Source organism: Sus scrofa, chromosome 6 (genome assembly GCF_054392235.1).
Source record: "Sus scrofa isolate SSC_HxYL_T2T_F1_AM1 chromosome 6, Sscrofa_HxYL_maternal_Yorkshire_Landrace_v2.0, whole genome shotgun sequence".
Classification (NCBI taxonomy): domain Eukaryota; kingdom Metazoa; phylum Chordata; class Mammalia; order Artiodactyla; family Suidae; genus Sus; species Sus scrofa.
In genome coordinates this window covers 54,348,821-54,371,371 of record NC_139388.1, presented here as the reverse complement: position 1 = coordinate 54,371,371, position 22,551 = coordinate 54,348,821, and the positions used below count along the sequence as shown (strand labels likewise).

The 22,551-nt window shown below is 44.0% G+C and overlaps 1 protein-coding gene across 2 annotated transcripts in view; it reads left to right on the top strand.

Annotated features, from left to right (window-relative positions):
* The window catches only part of LYPD3 (LY6/PLAUR domain containing 3), a 111,471-nt gene that overhangs the window by 25,251 nt on the left and 63,669 nt on the right, over positions 1 to 22,551 (top strand). For both annotated transcript variants that reach the window (XR_014806292.1, XR_014806291.1), the window contains exon 5: positions 18,229 to 18,293. The gene's annotated coding sequence lies outside the window, so the exon portion shown is untranslated. The remainder of the gene's footprint in view (positions 1 to 18,228; positions 18,294 to 22,551) is intronic.

The window sequence follows — 22,551 nt, the reverse complement described above, 5'->3', positions numbered from 1 at the left end:
GTGGCAAGGTCTCTTATTAACAGCCCATCTGCTGCGCCAGCTCTGTTTTTGGTTTTTTTGCTTTTTAGAGATGCACCAGTGGCATATGTGTCCTCATGGATGCTAGTCAGATTCATTTCCACTGAGCCATGACAGGAACCCCCTTAAGTTTTTTTTTTTTATTATAGTTGATTTACAATGTTCTGTCAGTTTCTACTGTATAGCAAAGTGACTCAGTCATACATATATACATTCTTTTTTTCATATTATCTTTCATCATGTTCTATCATGAGTGATTGGATATAGTTTCCTGTGCTGTGCAGCAGGACCTCATTGCTTATCCTAATTCCCTTTCCAGAGGCAAGAATGTTTACTGCCTTGTGGGAATTTCTCGAGATATTTTAGGCATATATAAGCATTCACATCTCTTTTTTTTTTTTTTTACAACATGATGACACACAATTCTGCATCTTACTTTAATTTTTCACTTAAGATTATCTTCAGGCTCTGTCCAGATTAATACAAAGAGATGTGGCTTGTTTTTTTAAAAAATGCCCTTAGAGGAGTTCCTGTCGTGGCTCAGTGGTTAACGAATCCGACTAGGAACCATGAAGTTGCAGGTTCCATCCCTGCCCTTGCTCAGTGGGTTGCGGATCCGGCGTTGCCGTGAGCTGTGGTGTGGGTTGCAGACGCGGCTCGGGTCCTGCATTGCTGTGGCTCTGGCGTAGGCCGGTGGCTACAGCTCCGATTCAATCCCTAGCCTGGAACTTCCATATGCCGCAGGAGCTGCCCAAGAAATGGCAAAAAGACCAAAAAAAAAAAAAAAATGCCCTTAGAACATCAAACTGTCTGAATGTACCACTGTTAACTTAACCAGCTCCTCTTAATAAACACTTAGGTGATGCCTAGTTTTTTGCCATGACAAACACTACTGTAATTAACATCACTTGGGCAGACCTCATGTTGGCCGTATGATCCATGCCCATTAGAGAAATTCCTAGGAGCCTAACTGCTGAGTCAAAAGTGATGTACAACTTGTGGTTGCCAAGGGCAAGGGGAGAGGGAGTGGGATGGACTGGGAGTTTGAGGTTGATAGATGCAAACTATTACATTTAGAATGGATAATCTAAAAAAAAAGTGCAAATGAACTTATTTACAAAACAGAAACAACTCACAGACATAGAAAACAAACTTATGGTTACCAAAGGGGAAGCGAGGAAGGGATAAATTAGGAGTATGGGATTAAGAGATGCACACTCTCATGAATGAAATAGACAGGATGGACCTACTGTATAGCACAGAGAACTGTATTAAATATATTGTAATAAACTATAATGGAAAAGAATTTAAAAAAGACTATAGATGCAAAACCAAATCACTCTGCTCTACACCTGAAACTAACACAACGTAAGTACAGTATATCAACTATACGTCAAAAAAAAAAAAAAAAAAAAAAAAAAAAAAAGAGTCACTACCATTTGCAGCCACCAGTCTGCATCCAGATGCACAAGGGAGTTTCCTAACTCCTTGGCAGCCTCTGGTGGGTAAGAGAGAAGATAAGATAGCCCCATCCTTTCCTACATCTCTGCATTCCCACCCACACTCTTGTGCTTGAGTCCCACTGTGGGTTTCCCCTTCAGAATTCTCAAGAATCACCCTCATTCTGTCCCTGGGGAGACCTCTGGGGAGCGGGGGAGGGGCTTCGGTGGGCTCTTGCTCACCCAGCCTAATAAGTGACCTGGATAGGGCCCATCTTGGTTCAACATGCCAGGAGCTCCATCGCCTGGTCCGAAACCCTGTTCCTCCACCAGTTTGTGACTTTGGGAAAGTCCTTTCATTTCTCTCTGCCTCAGTTTTCTCATCTATAAAACGGAAGCAATTCCTACTTCATGGGGATGTTGTGAAGATATTTTAATTAGCTCATGTGTCTGGGTTTGCTCTGTTCTGGCCAGTCATCACATGTGGCTATTGAGCCCTTGAAATGTGGCTGGTCTTAGAGTTCCCACTGTGGTGGAATGGGAATCGGCAGCGTCTTGGGAGCACTGGGATTCAGGTTCCATCCCTGGCCCAGATGGATTAGGGATCTGGCGTAGCTGCAGCTTTGGCTTAGTTGCAGCTGTGGCTCGGATCTGGTCCCTGGCCTGGGAACTCCATATGCTGCAGGGTGGCCAGAGGCAAAAAGAAAAAAAGAAAGAAATGTGGCTGAACTCAACAGAGGTGAGCTGTCAATGTAAAATACATACTGCAGGCGTTCTCATTGTGGTGCAGTGGAAATGAACCTGACTAGTAACCATGAGGTTTCGGGTTCTATCCCTGGCCTTGCTCAGTGAGTTAAGGATCCAGCATTGCCATGAGCTGTGCTGTAGGTTGCAGACATGTCTCAGATCCTACATTCCTGTGGCTGTGGTGTAGGTCAGCAGCCGTAGCTCTGATTGGACCCCTAGTCTGGGAATGTCCATATGCCTCAGGTTTGGCTCTAAAAAGGAAAAACAAAAACCAGAAAACAAAAAACAAAAAAATGCATAATGCGTTTTGAAGACATAGTATGAAAAATAAGAGAATGTAAACTACTTCATAATTGTCATGTTGATCACATTCTAAAAATGATAATATTTTGGATGTTTTAGATTAAAGTATGATTAATCTTACCTGTTTCTTTTTGCTTTTTTTAGTTTTGGTCATACCAGAGGCATGCATAAGTTCTGGGGCTAGGGATCGAACCCATGCCACAGCTGCAACCTGAGCCACAGCAGTGACAATGCCAGATCCTTAACCTGCTGTGCCACCAAGGGAACTTCTCTTTTTGCTTTTTAAAATGTGGTTACTAGAAAGTGTAGAATTACAGATGAGGCTCATATTATATTTCTGTTGGATGGTGCTAGTTTAGAAAAGTGAGGGGCACACGAATTTTAGCTACAACTACAAGAAGCCCTCAGAGCCCATTTCTGTTCCTACAGTCAACGTATTAGTTTTTTGCACAGCTTTTTTTTTTTTTTTTTTTTTTTTTTTTTTTGCTTTTTAGGGCTACACCTGCAGCACATGGAAGTTCCTAGGCTAGGGATCGAATCAGAGCTGAAGCTGCTAGCCTATGCCACAGGCACAGCAGCGCCATGTATGTAACCTACACCACAGCTCACAGCAACACTGGATCCTTAACCCACTGAGTGAGGCTAGGGATCAAACCTGAGTCCTCATGGATGCTAGTCAGATTGGTTTCTGCTGAGCCACTACAGGAACTCCAGATCCCTAAAACTTATTCATCTCATAGCTAGAAACTACCCTTCGACCAACATCTATCCCTTTTGCCTGATTGTTACTTTGATTGTTTTTTGTTGGTTTGTGGGGTTTTTTTTGGGTTTTTTTGTGTGTGATTTTTTTTTTTTTTCTTTTTAGGCTGCACCTGTGGTATATGGAAGTTCCTGGGCCAGGGACTGAACCTGAGCCACAGCTGTGACCTATGTCACAGCTGCAGCAACTTGGGATCCTTATCCCACTGCGCTGGTTGGTTTTTTAGAATAAGAAATTAGGACACGTGACCAGCAAATACAGAATTCTGTGTCTCTTGAATGCCTCTCAAATCTCTTCATTGCTTCTGTCTCTACTGCCTGTGCCCAGGCTGCCTCTTTTCTTGCCTGCTCCCTGCTGTTCTCCAAGCTTCCCTGATCATGTGCTGTGGTGGTCATGGCTCCTGGTCACCAACAGTCAGTCCTCCTCTACTTCTGGTTATTTGGAAGGATCTTTCTTTTTCCCACGCCCGAAAAACAAACAAACCAAAAAAACGCGTGGCCACGTGACTCGCCATGGCCAATGAAATAAGAGCAGAAGTGATGAAGCCTTGCTTCTAAGCGGAAGCCTTTGAGTTGAGGGGTGTGGTCCTCCAAGTTCTCTGACTAGACCTAGCACTGACCTTGTTTGAGCCATTGAATTCTGGAGCTGTCGCCAGGGCATAACTGAGACAATCCTGAGAGCTGTGTGCCTCACCACCCCTCCCCCACTGTGCTCTGCAGTTGGAATCGTTTGCAAATGTGATGAAGTCCACTGTCTATCACCGTTTCATGACTCCTCAGCACCGTCAGGAGATGGTCTGTTCGGCTTTACTGTGGCCATACCTGCCCTTCCACATCAGACTGACTGCCTGGCACATCTTGGGCCTCTTCCCACCCTTTATTTACATTCGTACTCCGGCGATGCGCAACTTCCAGTTTACCGTGAGCATCCCACTCTTCTGCTCACTTCCTGGCTTTCCATATGCTGCTATTCCCTCGGCCCAGAATGCTTTTCCTTTGTCCTGCCTTCGACCTGGCGGATACCTTCTTTCGGATTCGGCTCCGCTGTCCTCTCAGCAGGAAGCCCTCGCTGACCTCCAGTCTGGATCAGGTGCTGCCTCTGGGGCTCCCACAGCCACGGAGCTCCCCAAGTAACTATTCTGATCACACTGGAAGGTCCCTAGCTGAGGAAAGGAGTCTGTCTCCACCACTGGATTTTGAGTCCCCTGAGGGTAGGGCTGGGCATAGGGGAGGGTTTCAGTAAATGTTGAATGAATAATAAATGAGTTCAGATGTTGAACAGATTTCTTTATCACAGGATTTCTTTATCACAGGAGAAGTGGGGGTGCTGTCTCTTCTACCCTTTTCCCTGTGTTTCCTACAGATGCTTTTCTTCAGAGCATAATTCAGTTGGCATAATTCATTTCTGAATGCTGCAGGGAAGTGGCTGTGGTTTCTGTGGGAAATTCCCAGAGAAATTCTTATTTTCTTGGCTCCTGTAACTGATTCAATCCAAGTTTCTTTGCTGACATCACTCTCATCAACTTTTATTTTTACACTTTCCCAAACTTTTTTAGTGAAAAATTTCAAACATAGAAAAAAGCTGAAATAATTTCACAGTGAACACCTAGACTTGACCACTACCATTTTACTGATCCATTTTACACATCCACCTATCTTTCTGTCTTTCTGTGTATCCATCATGCCCTCTGATTTTTCTGATGCATTTCATCGTTGCCATCACAAATACACTTTCCTCTCAACACTATCACCTGTGTAAAATTAATGAGTTCATATTTATTTACCATTCAGTCTCATTATTTAGTTTTACTTTTCAGGCAAAGCTTCCATACACTAAAATGCACAAATCTTTTATTTTTTGGCCACACCCACAGCATATGGAAGTTCTGGGCCAGGGATTGAATCTGAGCCACAGCTGCGACCTATGGCACAGCTGCAGCAACACTGGATTCTTAACCCACTGAGATGGGCCGTGGATCGAATCCTTGCCTCTGCAGTGACCCGAGCTGCTGCAGTCAGGTTCTTAACCCACTGTGCCACAGAGGGAACTCCTGAAATGCACAAATCTTGAGTGCATTGTTAGAGTTATGACAAATGTGTAGATCTGTGCCAGCCAGATTCCTATCATGAATCAGGGTTCCTTGCACCCCTTCTGGGTCAATGTCTGGTTTTCAGAGAGGAGTAGGGAAGGAAAGGTAAAGCAGTGAAAATTCGGGCTAGAACTTGAAGGCCCTCTTAGACCATGATGAGGAGTTTAATAATAAGATCAGTACTATTGATGATGATGATGATAATGCTAATATTATCAACATGCTGGATATTTTTAATTTACCATACTCTTGGGAACATGATCAAACCTTGGGAGGCTGATCAGTATGGACAACAATGGACTTTCTTGACCTCTAGCTTCCTGTTTGGGTTGGCCAGTGGGGACACTGGCAAGAGATTGGAGAGAAGCATGTTTATTTCCCCAACTCCTCTGATGTGGGGGTTGCCTCTGGCTGGTTGTGTCTTTCCACCCAAGGCCACAGCTCCTGCCTGGAGGTCCACTCCACACGCACCTGGGTTCTTTAGTCCTTGAGGTAATGAGAAGTCCCATTTTCCTATGCCTCAGGTGCTGCACCATCCTTGTGGTTTCCCTGCTCACTGCTCTGCCTTTGTAAATAGTCTTTTTAAAAATTATATTTATTTAGTTATTTTTGGTTTTTTAGGGCCGCACTTGTGGCACATGGAAGTTCCCAGGCTAGGGGCTGAATCAGAGCCATGGCAACACCAGATCCAAGCTGCATCTGCGACCTACACCACAGCTCAAGGCAATGACAGATCCTTAACCCACTGAGCAAGGCCAGGGATTGAACCCACAACCTCATGGTTCCTAGTTGGATTCGTTAACCCCTGAGCCACAACAGGAACTCCCATTCTTTCTTTTTTAATGGCTGAGTAATTGCAAGTAATCTTTTTTATTAAACACACCCCAATCATTCAGTTTGAACTTTCTGTCTGCTTCCTGGTGAGACCCTGAGTAATGCAGCAGCTAACCATACTGGTTAAGTTTTAAGTGATAGTTTGTAGCTTTACAGAAAACAACCTATTTAATCCAGTTTATGACACTGTGAAGGAACAGAGGTCTAGAGAGGTGGTCTCTAGCTTCAATTTCAGAATGAATAAGCAGCAGGACCCAGGATTTGAACTAGTAGTAATCTTAATTGCTAAGAGTTAGCTGGGACCACTGTGGGGGTTTTAAGCCATGAAGTCTGGGTGGTGTTTTGAAAGCGCCCTCTGGTGGCCAGGAGGAGCATTGTCAGCTGAGTTACTGTCTGGGCTACCCTGGCTTTGTAGAGTACTTCTATTTGGGCTAATGCAGCGACAACATTCAACTAAATCCTGCAGTGGAGCTGCAGATAAGTGGACTCTGCCAGAGTTCCAGGATGTTTTCTGGGAGGAGGTGACATTGGAGCATGGACAAGTAGTGAGGGCCTGAGAGAATCCACCTTGTTCTGGGAAAAGGTTGCAGCTTTGTGTGGGAGGGAGTCAGGAGCCAAGGCTGGGGAAATAGGTCAGGGCACATTTGCGAATGTGCCATGGCTTTGGAACTTTGTCCTATAACTTAGTGTGGCCCTTGTGAACCAGCAAATTGCAAAGACAAAATTGGAGGGTCAGAGTTGTCACCTTTTTATCCTGCCAGTATGAACTTTAAAAAAAGGAGTGAGCTCATTTTTATTTATTCTAAAAGCTTTTACTGTGTAGCCACTGTGGATTAGGGCACGTTCTGGGGCCAGGTCTGAGTCTCTTTTCCCACTGTTGTGCCCTCAGAGTCCAGAGTCATGGAAAGCCCCTAACAAAAGGAATAGATGAAATTAAAGATAATTGCTAGGGCAAGGTCAATGTGGGAACAAGCTGCTGAGAATGAGGTCAGAGTGGGTGGAGTTATAGATGAGTTTGGACATAGGAGGGAATAAAGTTGGAAGTCTTCAGTCTTTATATATTATTACCAGTGTAAAAATAATTCATTTTGTTTTTATGATTATTTCTTATATTCTGGGGATTTGGATTAGGGCCCATACAACAGAAATACTCAATCCTGGTGAGGCAGAATATTAACTCAGGGAGTCAGTGTAGGAGCATGGGCTTCAGTGCATTCTTTGATATGGCCATTGATTAACATTTGTGGCTTAAGGCTCCAGGGAGTAACATCCCCAAAGGCCTTGTTTACTATGGGGAGTGTACCTACGCTGAGATGGACTTTAATCCATAGTCCCCTGTGACTCAGTTTACAGGAAGAAAAGGTCAAAGAAACTATGAGACTCACGGGGCATTTCCACCCCAAGACCCTATTGGATGAGGACTGATGTAGGTAATTGAACAAGGCCAATGAGAGAAAGCCACATCTCTCAGGACCCCATGTTGGTACCCACCCCCCGACTTTAAGGAATAAAAACCCCTAGAGGACAATAGAGAAAGGGGGGCTCTTCTCCCCCCTCCCAGTAACCCTGGGAGCTATCTGCTTTCCTTTAATAAAAACTTTGCTTGCTTGCTGCCTGTGTGTTCACGGGGTTCATTCTTCGATCGCTGTGAACAAGAACCTGGATTCTGGTACCATTTTCCCAGCATTGCTGGGAAAAACATCCCCTTGACTACCTCCTTCCTAGTGAGCCAAGCAAGAGAGAGGTGAAGTAATTGGCTCAAGGCCCTGAAACTGATGAGTCGCAAAGCCAGAATTTGAATCCTGGGCAGACTGGCCCAAACGCTTATGAAAATTAATAACCAGAAACTTCATTTAAAATGGATTCAGGAGGCCAGAAGGGGGGACTCTCAAGCACCATCACACCGTGTTAAAGGCAGACCTACAGGAGAATAGGTACTTTCTCATTTCCTGCAGTTACAAAGTTACTTCCTCCTCCTACCCAGAGGGAGGAAGGAAGAATTTCTTCTTGCCTGGCAACTTCCCAGCCAATGAAAGTCTACCACACTCACCCAATGAAAAGCCACGACACTTTGAACTCTCAGTTTCCTGCAGTGAACTCTGTCTAACAGCTCCTCCCAAATACCCCTTCTCCTTTAGAAACCAAGCTTCCTTCTTCGTTCTCTGTATTTACATGTGGTTTCATATAGGTTGAATGTGCAGAATTGCAATTCAGGAACTTTGCCATTCCTGAATAAATTCATTTTGATGTAAAATCTGTTTTACTGTTTTAGTTAGGTCAATACTCAACCATTTTCCTCTAGGGTTTAAATTACTTCTTCCTAGAATTTCATGTTTCTTCTAAGCTAAAGCTTTTTCTTTCCTTTTTTCCCCCCAGTGACATTTTCATTGATTTTGTAGGAATTCTTTTGCATTGGGATAACTTTGTTTGATAGCATATTTGTATAAACATCTCATCTTCTTTAATCTCACAGGTATCAAAATTCAGAGCAAAGTAAACTCAGTGGAGCAGAGAGGACACTTCTGAATTGGAACAGCACGTACAAATCACGTGGTAGTGCCCTGGAGGCACCCAACCTTTGAGGTCTGCCTGACTCTATAAATGGTTTCTGGAAGGAATTAAGATGAATTTCAAAGTGAAGGTTTTAGGTACCAGGTGGGGTTTTAGTTTTCCTATCAGTCTACAAAAGATGGGATTGATTTTTTTCCCTAAGAGAATTTACTTCCAATTATGTTTGTTATTTGTTTATTATTTTTTATTTATTTGTTTATTTTATTGCCCAGACCTGCAGCATATGGGTGTCCCTGGGCCAGGGATTGAATCAGAGTCCCAGCTGCCACCTACACCACAGCAGCAGCAGTGCCTGATCTTTTAACCCACTGCTTCTGGCCGAGACTCAAACTTGCACCTCGGCAGTGACCCGAACTGCTGCAGTCAAATTCTTAACCGACTGTGCCACAGTGGGAACTTTAAAAAAATTTTTGGCCATTGCCTGTAGCATGAGGAAGTTCCCAGGCCAGGGATCAAACCAGTGCCACAGTGTATCACAGCAGTGACAACGTCAGATCCTTAACCTGTCCTATTTTTGTTTTTTTTTAAAAATTGAAATGAGTCACATAATGTAAAATTAACATTTTAAAGTGTACAATTCAGTAACATTTAGTACATTCACTGTGTTTTACAATCACCACCTCTATCTAGGTCCAAAACATTTTTATCACTCCAAAAATAAAGTCCATATACATTAAGCCATCACTACTTATACCTTCCTTCCCCAGCCCCTGGTAACTACCGATCTGCTTTCTGTCTCTGTGGGTTTTTTCTTGTGGATGTTTCTTATAGATGGAATCATACAAGATGTGATCTTTTGTGTTTGTCTTCTTTCACTCAACATAATGTCTTTGAGGTTCATCCACATGTAGCATGGATCAATGCTGCATTCCCTTTTAATGGCTGAATAATATTCCACCATATAGATACACTGTATTTTATTTATTCATTCATCTAGTCATGGGTCATCGGGTTGTTTTATGTTTTTTTTTTTTTTCCCAACAGAAGCTCTCATATATTTATTACTGAACCAACTTACTAATGCAGAAACACAGAGAAAAATATTTTTATGTCCAGGTAACAAAACACATCCATGTAATAGTGATATTTTCTGAGTAATCTGATAAGATGCAAGGGACCCCGATATGGCATAAATATGTGTGCCATCTTGTTTGAGATTCCTTACAGACCTAGCTTGGTTCTTCTACAATGACTCCTTTTGTATTTGTATTCATTTTGGTTACCAGTTTTCTTTGACTCCATTGGAGAATGGGACAAGTCTACTTTTGTTTCTTGGCCAGGAATTGCTTGATCCTGAAAGTCTGGTGAGAAGACATGGCAAAGAAGAGTCAACTGCACACATCACAATGGCACATGTGTGTGTGTGTGTCTGTGTGTGTGTGTTCTAATCCCATACATGATACGTGGACTCAATCTTGCTGTTGCTATTCAAATGAACTGGGAGTTCCTGATCTGGATCAGCAGGTTAAGAACCCGACTAGTATCCATGAGGATGTGGGTTTGATCCCAGGCCTCACTTAGTGGGTTAAGGATCCAGTGTTGCCCTGAACTGTGGTGTAGGTCGCAGATGTGCCTGGGATCTGGTGTTGCTATGGCTGTGGTGTAGGCCAGCAGTTGCAGCTCCAATTTGACTCCTAGCGTGGGTGTGGCCCTGAAAAGCCAAAAAAAAAAAAATAAATAAATAAATACATAAATAAATAAAATAAATAAATAGAAAAGAAAGAAATTTAAACGATACTGACTCAGAGTCCAAAGTGAAAACTTCCCCATGTCAGGATTTCCCCCGTGAACCTCTTTCTTTTTAGTTGCAGGAAGGGCAACCATCCCACCAGAATTTTTCTCTTAGGGACCCCAGAACAGGGAGACACACCATTTTGTGGGTGAAGTGAAAGCTGACTCTTACCCTCATGACCCTGGCACTCTCCAGAGCGTTTACCTTTGCACATATTAATTCATTTAATTGTCATGACAGTAAAATGTGAACTCCTTACCCCTCAGGATCTCATCACTGCCCCCTTCTCACTGCCCCCCCACCTCCTGCCACTCTCCTCCCTGCCTTTTCCATTGTACCCTGCTTCCCATTCTTCATGCCCACCACGCTCACATCCACCTTCAGCCCTTTGCACGGGCTCTCCCCTCGCCCGGGACAGCTCTCCCTCTCCCTCTCTTCCGATGGCTTCTTCCTCTGCATTCCTGTGTCTGCTGGAGCGTCACCGCCTCTGAGTGGGCTTCCCTGACCACCTAATGAGAAGCAGCACCTCTTCTCCTGAACCCTCAGCCCCCCATCCCTCTGCTCTGCTCTACTTCTCTTTATCACGGTTCTCCCTGCTGACATTCTAGTGCAGATCAGTTTTTTGTGTTACTCTTCAAAAATTACAGTTCATTCACAATATTGGGCTATACAGTTTCTGCTGTACAGCAAAGTGACTCACATATATATATATATATATATATATATATATATATATTCTTTTTTCATATTCTTTTCCATCATGGTCTATCCCAGGAGATTGGATACAGTTCTCTGTGCTCTACAGTAGGACCTTGTTGTTTACCCACTCTATGTATAATAGTTGGCATCTGCTAACCCTAAACTCCCAGTCCGTTCCACCCCCGTCTCGCCTTGGCAATCACAAGTCTGTTCTCTGTGTCCATGAGTCTGTTTTGTAGATAAGTTCATTTGTGCCATATTTTAGATTCCACATATAACTGATATCATATGGTGTTTGTCTTCCTCTGTCTGACTTCCTTCACTTGCTATGATCATCTCTAGGTCCGTCCATGTTGCTGCAAATGGCATCGTAAATCTCTTTTTCATGCATCTGCCCTACTCGAATGTCAGCTCCAAGAGGGCGGGAACTTTATCTCACTGTCTTTTCTTCCTCACACAAGCAGTAGGAGCTCCATAAACATCAGGACCCTGAATGATGAAACAACCCTGATGAGTTAGAACGGCTCTCATCCCATTTTACAGATGAGGAATCCAAGGCACAGGAAGGTTAAGTCACTCAGCTGACAAATGGCAGAGATGTGAAAGTCCAAGCAGCTCAGCTTAAAGATTTGACCAGGGAGGAGTTCCCGCTGTGGCACAATGGGATTGGCAGTATCTCTGGAGTGTTGGGATGCAGGTTCCATCCCCGGCCTGACAGACCGGGTTAAGGTTCAGGCATTGCTAAAGCTGCTGTGTAGGTCGCAGTCTCAGCTCAGATCTGATGGGGGACTCCATATGCCTTGGAGGGGAGAGAAAAAAAATTAAAACACCCAAAATACCAACAGCAAAAAAAAAAAAGATTTGCCCAGGGAGCTGCAGGTTTCCTGTATTATTGAGCGTTTGCTGCAATAGTGCTGTGTAACAAACTACCCCAACTCTCAGTAGCATTTATTTAGCTCATGAATTTGTGGTGAGCAGCTTCGGCTGGGCTTGGCTGGATGGTTTTCCTGGGCTCAGCTCTGCTTGCCCACAATTCAGCTTGTTGGCCGATCTAGCCTGGTCTTGGCTGAGATGGCTGGGAGGCTCGGTTTTGCTCCACATGGCTGTCATCTTCCAATAGGCTAGCCCGGGCTTGTTCTCATGGAGGCTGAAGAACAGGTAGAAATGTGCCAGGCCCTTCAATTAAATCACAGGCTGGGAGTTCCTCTCATGGCTCAGCGGAAACAAATCTGACTGGCATCCATGAGGACGCAGCTTTGATCCCTGGTCTCGCTCAGTGGGTTAAGGATCTGCGTTGCCCTGAGCTGTGGTGTCCGTCACAGACAGCTCAGATCTGATGTGGCTAAGGCTGTGGCTGTGGTGTAGGCCGGCAGCTATAGCTCCGATTTGACCCCTAGCCTGGGAACCTCCATATGCCTCAAGTGCGGCCCTAAAAAAGACAGAAACAAACAAACAAACAAAACCCAAAAAACATAGACTGGAGATGGGCTCTCTGTCACTTCCATCTGACTGTGTTGGTCAAAGCAAGCCACACACCCGCATGGGAGGCATAAAACTACGAAGTTGCATGGTGAAAAGTGTGGCTACTGGGAGGGGTGTACTATTGGGGCCAACAGTACAATCTACCATAGCTCCCATGAGCTCAAAGATTTTGGGCCCTGCTCCCCGGCAGGAGAGGTCAGAGGCTATTAGGGAGAGGACCCCAGGGAGCTGCCCGCTTCCTGCTTCTTTGAAGGAAACTCTCAGGCTCAGGGTTTGTGTGGGGGAGGGGAACAGAGTAGTAGAGGGTGACTGGGGAAGGGGGGAGAAGCTGTTGAGTCTGCATTTCTTGTTTGGGTGTGACTGTCTAGAGGAAGCTGGCAGGAAGCTAGGATGGCCTCGCATTTGCTGACTGAGGAGTAAACGCCTCGGTATTATTTGATCATAGTCACTGCATTATCTGATTTGAGGTTTTCAATCTAAGTGAATTAATTTAGGTCTGTCTATTTACCTATCAATCAATTATACATTGATTTACCTATTCTGAATTCTTGCCTTTGGCTCAGCTAAGCCTTGGTTTGTATTTTTATATATATATAAATATATTTATATATAAATATATATATATACACTTTTTTTTTTTTTGCTTTTTAGGGCCGCACCCTCGGCATATGAAGATTCCCAGGCTAGGGGTCAAACTGAAGCTGCAGCTGCCAGCCTCCGCCACAGCCACAGCAATGCTAGGATTCAAGCCTCGTTTGCGACCCACACCACAGCTTACAGCAACGCCAGGTCCCCAACCTACTGAGCAAGGCCAGGGATCTAACCTGTGTCCTCATGGTTCCTAGTCGGATTCGTTTTGCTGTACCGCAACGGGAACTCCAGCTTTGGTTTGTAAATAAAGGTGCAGATGAGGTTTTCATGTGTCCTAAGATCTTTTGAGTTCCTTTGAAAATCTTTCGTCCTTGTGCTTGTGTTAAGCTTTGTAAGCCTCACAAACCCGAATTCCATCCTGCATACCCTGCAGAAGCCACTGAATCGTCACAACAGCCAAACTATGATTATCTCTGTTTCACAAGGGAGGGAAGTTTAGTGGTTTCTGCAAGCCAGTTTCCCAGAACTTTTGCTGCTTATAAAAATTACTGGACCCAGATAATTCTAGAACTTCCTTGGGTTAAAAAAAAAAAGTGAAGCTGGTTGGGTTGTCACCAGCAGATTAGAGACAGCTGCTCTGGCACAGGCCTGAGGCAAGGATGCAGGCACACACCCACCTCTTCAGCAGAGGGGCTGGTCTGTCTGTAGTTGTCATTCTTACAGTAACTGTGGGTGTGGGTTTTTCCTGGTTCCTAGTCTGGAATAGCCTCCCTATCCTCAGGGCTCAGAGGCTTTGAGAAGCTCAAACCTGTAATAACAGTGATACTTTTACAGCTAATCTGGCAAGACTAAGCCCAGTCTCCCACATTTGCAAGGTCTAGTGTCCCTCATGGTGCATTTGGAGTGTTAATTAATTTCATTGTGTTTTCCCAGTCAGAACTCAAGTTTTTTCGTCCTTGATCTCAGAGCAGAGGGAGAGACATGTACATCCCGGCCACTCAGAGATATTGTGGCCCAGAGCAAAGAACCTGGGTTACATGTTGGGCTTTTGCAACACAGAAGATGCTCCTAGCTCTCCCCATGCCTATCGCTGCATCCCTAAGGGCTTCAGTACAGATCATCAGACCAGGAACAAAGGTCCTATCGCCCAGCTTAGAGCTGGAAGGACATTATCAGCCTCCCACCCTGGCACCTTCAACCCACCAACCTCCTGGGAAGGCTGCCCACGTGTAGGGACAGTCCAAGGATTAGAAAGTACTTCCACACAGGACCTTGAGGCAGCTGGCCTCTTGCAGCTTGAGGGCTCCCCATTTCCCAGGCTACACCCCACTCCTGGCTTTCCTTGTCTCCTACTTGGCTTTTTTTTTTTTTTTTTGTCTTTTTAGGGCCACACCCTGGCATATAGAGGTTCCCAGGCTTGGGGGTCTAATCAGAGCTACAGCTGCCGGCCTACGCTAGAGCCACAGCCGTGCAGGATCCGAGCCGTGTCTGCGACCTACACCACAGCTCATGGCAACGCTGGATCCTTAACCCACTGAGTGAGGTCAGGGATTGAACCCACAACCTCATGGTTCCTAGTTGGATTCGTTAACCACTGAGCTACAACGGGAACTCCCCCTTGTCTTCTACTTAGAAGTGTAGCCAGACTGCTGGGGTTCAAATCCTTGCTCTGCCCTAGTAAGCATTCTTTGACATTTTATTTTATTATTTTTAAAATTATAGTTGCTTTACAATGTTGTATTGGAGAAACCATTTTAGATAGTCATTCCCCAAACCCAATTATTCCTATAGAGTTTATCTAAAGGCTTTTGTCTCATTTGCCTTTACCTAAAGCTTCATCATATCAAGTTTTCCCCTTGCTGACAAATGTTTGCAACAGATGAAAGGTCTTATTTGATCTCTAATAAACCTAGGTACAACAGAAGTTTTGTACTTAACATTTGATGACTCTAAAGGCATGTCTAATTAATCAAAGCTAACTTCAGTACTGAATATTTCCCAGATCACATGAGCCTGAAATTCATTATGGCCAATTTTCTAAATATTTAGATTTTAATTTGTAAGTGCTTTTAAATCAATTAAATAGAGCTCACTTACACATTACATAAAGACAGAACCACAAATCTCACAGTTTTTGTAAGAATACCCTAGAGGACTATAAGATAGAACAGAGCTCTGGTCACCTCTGCCAAGGCCAGCACAGACGGAGTGGCGAGAATTCCCAGCCTTTCCATTCCTGTGACAGTTCTAGCTGAAGGATAGTGTGGTGATTTAGGCTACCACTACCATTCAAAGGCCACCTTTCCTCATTTTCAAGAATGTACATGGATCAGACAAAATTGCAATAAAATTTCATTTTCTTCTCCATCATAGGTTCACAGCAATAGGTTGGCCAGTCCACCAGAATTTTCCTTAGGAAGCTATCCAGTGGATTGAAGAAGCACTTCCCAAGTTAATTGAAAGAACACTCATGGAGTTCCCGTTGTGGCTCCTTGAGGATTCAGGTTCAATTCTTGGCCTCGCTCAGTGGGTTAAAGATCTGGCATTCCATTTTATTTTATTTTTACTCTAAAAAAATTGAGTTCTCGTCTTGGCGAAGCAGAAACAAATCCAACTAGGAACCATGAGGTTGCGGTTTCGATCCCTGGCCTTGCTCGGTGGGTTAAGGATCTGGTGTTGCCATGAGCTGTGGTGTAGTTTGCAGATGTGGCTCAGATCTGGCGTTGCTGTGGCTGTGGCGTAGGCTGGCAGCAACAGCTCCGATTAGACCCCTAGCCTGGGAACCTCCATATGCCTCGGGTGTGGCCCTAAAATGACAAAAAGACAAAAAAATTTAAAAAAAATTTAAAAATTGAAGTATAGTTGATTCACAATATTGTGTTAGTTTCAGGTGAAGGCATCTTATTTAGACGTTCTGTGCCTCAGTTTCCTCACCTGTAACATGGTAAACATAGTAAAAAAACGACAGATCTCATAGTGTTGTTGTGAGGTGTTAAGTGCTTCCACCCCTGCTGTGTGGCACGTCCTCTAATCACTGGCTATTGATGTTATAACTGTTCACAGTGTCATCCTTACAATGACACTCACTCCTCCCAGGAGAAGAGGAAGGTTTCGGGGGCCCAAGGTCGCTGGGTGTGAAATGACAAGTCTATTTATGTATCCCTTTTGCTGTTGACAGACATGTGGATTGCTTCCAATTTTTGGCAATTACAAGTGGCACTTGTAGGAACTTTTTTTTTTTTAAGGGCCTCACCTGCGGCATATGCAAGTTCCCAGGCCAGGGGTTGAAATGGAGCTGCAGCTACCGGCCTACACCACAGCCACAGCAACACCAGATCCAAGCCGAGTCTGCGACCTACACCACAGCTCATGGCAAGGCCAGATACTTAACCCATGGAGCGAGGCCAGGGATTGAACCCATGTCCTCTTGGATACTTGAGTTCATTACTGATGAGCCACGATGGGCACTCCTGGGAACATTCTTGTACAAGTCCTTTGGTGGACATGCCTGGGCACTCCTGTCGAGTATATAGGCAGGTTTGGAAGTGTGGGGTCAGGGTATTTATGGGTTCAGCTAAATACTGACAGTTTTCCAGTGGTTGTATATATTTACTGAACTTTGAACCATGAGATTTTCTGTATAAATAAAGAAAATTAAGATGCACAACTATAGACAGAATTATGCTGCCTAGACATTACTAAAGCTGAAGGTATTGGTTTCCAATCGCTGTTGTAACAAATGCCCTCAAACTTAGTGGCTTCAAACAATGCAGGTTTATTATCTTTCAATTCTGGAGGTCAGAAATCTTAAGTAGTTCTTACTGGGCTAAAATCAAAACTGTCTTCCTTAAAGATGCTCTCAGGGAGAATCTACTCCTTGTCTTTTCCAGTTTCTAGAGGCTGCTTGTGTTCCTTGGCTCCTGGCCACATCACACTGACTCCTGTTTCTAGGCAGGTTCTGGTCCTCCTGCCTCCTTCTTATAAGGACCCAGGTAGTTACATTAACCTTTCCTGATAATCCAGCATAATCTTCCCATCTCAAGGTCTTTAACTAAATCACACCTGCAAGGTCCCTTTTGCCATGTAAGATAACACATTTACAATTCCTGGGAATTGGATGTGGAAAATTTGGGGGGGGGCATTATTCTGTCTCCCACATCGAGGCACACAACTTTGGTACCTATAGAAAGACTCATGAAACCCTCTCGGCCACAGATTTGGACCAGCACTGGCTGTGGTGGCTTTTTTTTCCCTCTCAATAATCTTCTGTATTTTATTAAAAGTGAACAGGGGAGTTCCCAATGTGGCACAATGGAAATGAGTCTGACTAGTAACCATGGGGTTATGGGTTTGATCCCTGGCCTTGCTCAGTGGGCTGAAGATCTGGTGTTGCTGTGAGCTGTGGTGTAGGTCATGGACATGGCTCAGATCCTGCATTGCTGTGGCTGTGGTGTAGGCTGGTGGCTCCAGCTCCAATTCGACCCCCTAGCCTGGGAACCTCCACATGCCACTGATGAGGTCCCCACCCCCCGCAAAAAAAAAGGAATGGGCCATTTCCATGTCCTTGATTTGTGATCTACATAAATAAAGTCTTAGGTTTCGACATGTGATGACGTGTAATTATTCTGTAGTTGCAGCATCTCAGGTTAATCTCAGAAAACTAAAGACTTAATTATTCCTAGTATGGATTATGAGATGTATGGCGTGTTGTAAGAATTGATCAAAAAATTTACGTATTCATTACATGTGTAAGAATTATCCCCAACATGAATTCTTCAGTGAATCCTGGGGGTGCACTGAAAAGAACATAACGGCATCTTTTCTCTCCAGCTCAGCCAGTTCCCCATACCTAGTTGGTCCTTGAAGAAGTGAGATGCTGGGTCTTAAGACCCATATTGGTTACTGAGATTTTCTCTCTTAGTATTAATTCAGTTAATGACTCTGGGCTCTTCTTCTGTGCCAGGTGATGTCTAAGGGCTTCCTGAGGACTAACTCTTTTTGCTTGAACAACAACCACCACACTGCAAGGTATGTACTAATATTATTTCCACTGTACAAATGAGGATACTGGGGCACAGAGAAGTTAAGGAACATTCCAAAGGTCACACAGCTAAGAAACGACAGAGCTGGAATTCAAGCCTTTGCTTTGAAAGGGCTACAGTCCTCTGTAGTGAGGCCGGGGTCATTACGCAGCATTCCCACCCTAGCCCTACCCTCTCCTTTTCTGGAGCACACAACTCTCCACCCGCAGTGACCCTTCTCAGTGGGCAATATCATCTTCAGCCAGTTTTCCCTCCCAGACTTGATCAGAGACTTGGGGGAGGAGAGAGTGCCGCCTTGTGGCAAGAGAGGGAATCCGAGGTTTGTGCTCCACCTGAACAGTCCTGCATTCTAGTATTTCGGTCTTGAAAGTACCAACATACTAATCATTTATTCTATTTATTTAAACATTTAAAAAATTAACTTTGTATTGGGGTACCAGAGCAAAAAACTGAAGGGTACAGCTCGATGCATTTATATACATGTGTTCATCCATATCACTACCAGGTAGGTCCAGGTATAGAACATTTTAATCATTCCAGATGGTTTCCTTGTACCTCCTGCCAGTCAGTACCACCCAGGGGCCACCACTTTCCGGTTTCTCTCACCATAAGTTGGATTTCCCCATTTCTGATGTCTATATAAAAGGATTTGTTCAATTATGTACTCTTTCGTCTCTGATCTCTGGCTTCTTTCATGCAACATTATGTGGGCAGAGTCAACCATGTTGATACATGTAGCAGTATTGTTATTTTTTAAATTGATGTGAAGCCTTTCATCTTATTAATGTACCATATTTATTTACCCAAGTCTATTGTGGATGGACATTTGAGTTGTTTCCAGGTGTTTTTGTTTTTGCTTTTGTTTTGTTTTGCCACATCTGCAGCATGTGGAAGTTCCCAGGCCAGGGATCAAACCTGTGCCACAGCAGAGACCCAAGCTGCTGCAGTGACAATGCTGGATCTGTAACCTGCTGGGCCACAGGAGAACTCCTCCAGTTTTTAGCTATTGTGAGTATTGCTGCTGTGAGCATCCTTGTCCTTGGATATATGCCTTCATTTTTCCTGAGTTTATACTCAGATGTAGAATTGCTAGGTCACGGCAAACATATGTTAGCCTTAGTTGGTACTGCCAACCATTTCTTTTTCAAAGTGCATACTGGAATTTTTTAACTCTGTGATAGAATTCTTTTCTGTATTTTAAAGTGAGTCAGAAATCTGGAGTTCCCGTCATGGCGCAGCAGAAACGAATCCAATTAGGAACCTTGATGTTGCAGATTCGATCCCTGGCCTAGCTCAATGGGTTAAGGATCTGGTGTTGTTGTGAGCTGGGGTGTGGCTTGCAGATGCGGCTCGGATCCCGCGTTGCTGTGGCTGTGGTGTAGGCTGATAGCTGTAGCTCCGAATCGACCCCTAGCCTGGGAATCTCCATATGCTGTGGGTATGACCCTAAAAAGAAAGAAAAAAATAAAGAAATCTGAGTCATTTGTCTTGCAACATGTTGAGAAAATCAAAATACTGCATTAAAAGTTTGTCTTGCAAATATCATATGATACACTTCTAGGTGGAATTTTTTTAAAAAAATGATGCAAATGAACTTAGTTACAAAATAGATCCACAGACTTTGAAAACAAACTTATGGTTACAAAAGGGAAGGGTCAGGTGGGGGATGGATGGATGGGGTTTGGGATTGGCAGATGCACACTTTTGTATATGGAATGGATAGTCAATGGGGGCCTGCTGCATAGCACAGGGAAATCTACTCAGTGTTCTGTGATAAGCTATGTGGGGATTGAGTAGATTTATATATGGCCGAAACACTTGCTGTATTGCAGAAATTAACACATTGTAAATCAACTATACTTCAATAAAATTTTAAAAAAATTTGTCTTGGGAATTCTTTGATGGCATAGTGGATTGAGCCTCTTGTGTTCTCACCGCTGTGGCTCTGGTTGCTGCTGTGCGGTGTAGGTTCAGTCCCTGGCCCAGGAATTCCCACATACTGCCTGCGTGGCAAAAAAGAAAAGAAAAATACAATTCCGCCTTCCAAAAAACCAAGAGAGAACCTGAAATAAATGTTGCAACTCTTGAAAAAAAAAATTTGTCTTGAACAAAATTTGCTCATCTCTATTTCCCTCCCTTCTTTATAAAGCTGTCAAGGTAATTTACTAGTGTTTTAATTTGCATTTCCTGGGTTCCTAGGGAGGGAAATTGAACATCTTCTCCACTCTGCTGGCACTTTAGATCATTTATGACTAATGCTTTTGTCTAAAGGCTTGGATCCACCACTGGGGGGCACCCCAGAAGCACCCTCCAGGGGCCATTATTTACATATATTGCTGTAGACTGCATTGCTGGGGCTCTGCCTCTCTTCCCCTAGGATAACTTTTTTTTTTTTTTAAAGAAAACCCAAGACTCTTTTTCAAGTATCCCATCTGGATTTAGCATCTAACTTTGAACCCGGGAGGAATAGTGAGGTGGCCGAGGACACCACATAGAACAATAGTGACCAAAGTTATTGAATAAAATATTTGCCGAGCACCTCTTCTGTTCCAGGCACTGTTCCGGTCACTGGGGCTACAACTTGGAACAGAACAGACAAACCCCTGCTCATGTGGGGCTTGTTTTCTAAGGAGGGAAACACTGAATACTGTAAACAAGTACGACATATGATGGCAGTAGTACCAAGGAGAGGAAAAAGGAGGGGAAGAGGGAGTGCCTGGTTTGGGGAAGATTGTTGGAATTTCAAACAGTGTGGTCAGAGGAGGCTTCCTTGAGAAGAGGGCATTTGTGTGAAGCCCTGAAGGAGGTGCACCTTAAAACAGAAGGAACAGCAGGTGCAAAGGTCCTGAGGTGGGACCATACCTGATGCCTTAGTAGAACAAGAAGAAGACCAGTGTGGCTGGAGCAGAGGGACCCAAAGGATGTGCCTTAGGAGAGAAGGTCAGAGAGAGTGGTGAGGTGTAGAGAGTGTAGGACCTTGTAAGCCATTGAAAGAACTTTGACCTTGACTCTGAGTGAGGTAAGAGCCATTGCAGGATTTTGAGCATAGGTTTAGATTTATTTATTAATTTAGTTTTTTTTTCTTTTTTTCTTTTTAGGGCCGCACCCATGGCACGTGCAGGTTCCCAGGCTAGGAGTCAAATCAGAGCTGTAGCTGCTAGCCTACGGCACAGCCCCAGCAACATCAGATCTGAGCTGTGTCTGTGACCTACACCACAGCTCACGGCAATGCCTGATCCTTAACCTACTGAGCGAGGCCAGGGATTGAACCTGCGTCCTCATGGATACTAGTCAGATTTGTTTCTGCTGAGCCAGATTTATTTTTTACTTTTTAAATTAAATTATAGTTGATTTACAGTGTTGTGCCAATTTCTGCTATACAGCAAAGTGACTCAGTCATATATATAAAAGGAATGTATATTTATATTTATAGATATATGGTCTCTCTCTCTCTCTCTCTCTTTTTTTTTTTTTTTTTGCTTTTTGGGGCCACACCTGAGGCATACGGAAGTTCCCAGGCACTAGGTGTTGAATTGCAGCTGCCAGCTTATGCCACAGCCACCACAACACAGTATCTGAGCCACGTCTGTGACCTCTGCCACACCTCATGGCAACGCCAGATCCTTAACCCACTGAGTGAGGCCAGGGATCGAACCTGCATCCTCATGGATACCAGTTGGGTTTGTTCCCACTGAGCCACAAAGGGAACTCTGAAATGGGTTTTTCAAAGCAATGAATTAACTGGCTAAGATTAAGCAAGGATTCTGGTGAGCACAACAAATCATGGTCCTGAAACAAGCCTTGCTAAGCAAACTCTTGTGTAATAAGTGAGCTTTTTGGCCTGTGTGAGTAATTGGTTATCTTGAAAGTGGAGCTGTTTGCCCAGATGAGCTCAGTTCATTTGCATGAAGTTCCTAGGGGTAAATAATGAGTTATTTATTGTTTCCCAGACTTATCTTTCTAGGCAAGACTTTCTTGGAACAAACCAAGTCAAGGTCACATTTGGAGGTTCTGGGTAGATGTGAATTTGGGGGAGGCACTATTCAAACCAACACAGCTACCTGAGCAACTCTTGTACCTATCAGACTCATTTATGAATCTCTCCAGAACCCCAGTTTGGACTTTGAAAAAAAAAGGAAGAGGGAGAATGTGTTCACTGTTGGAAAATGATATTTCATTAAACAATAACCTTTGGTGTTCCTTCACCTGAGAGGAAAGTTTTTCTTTTCTCTGACCTAAGTGCT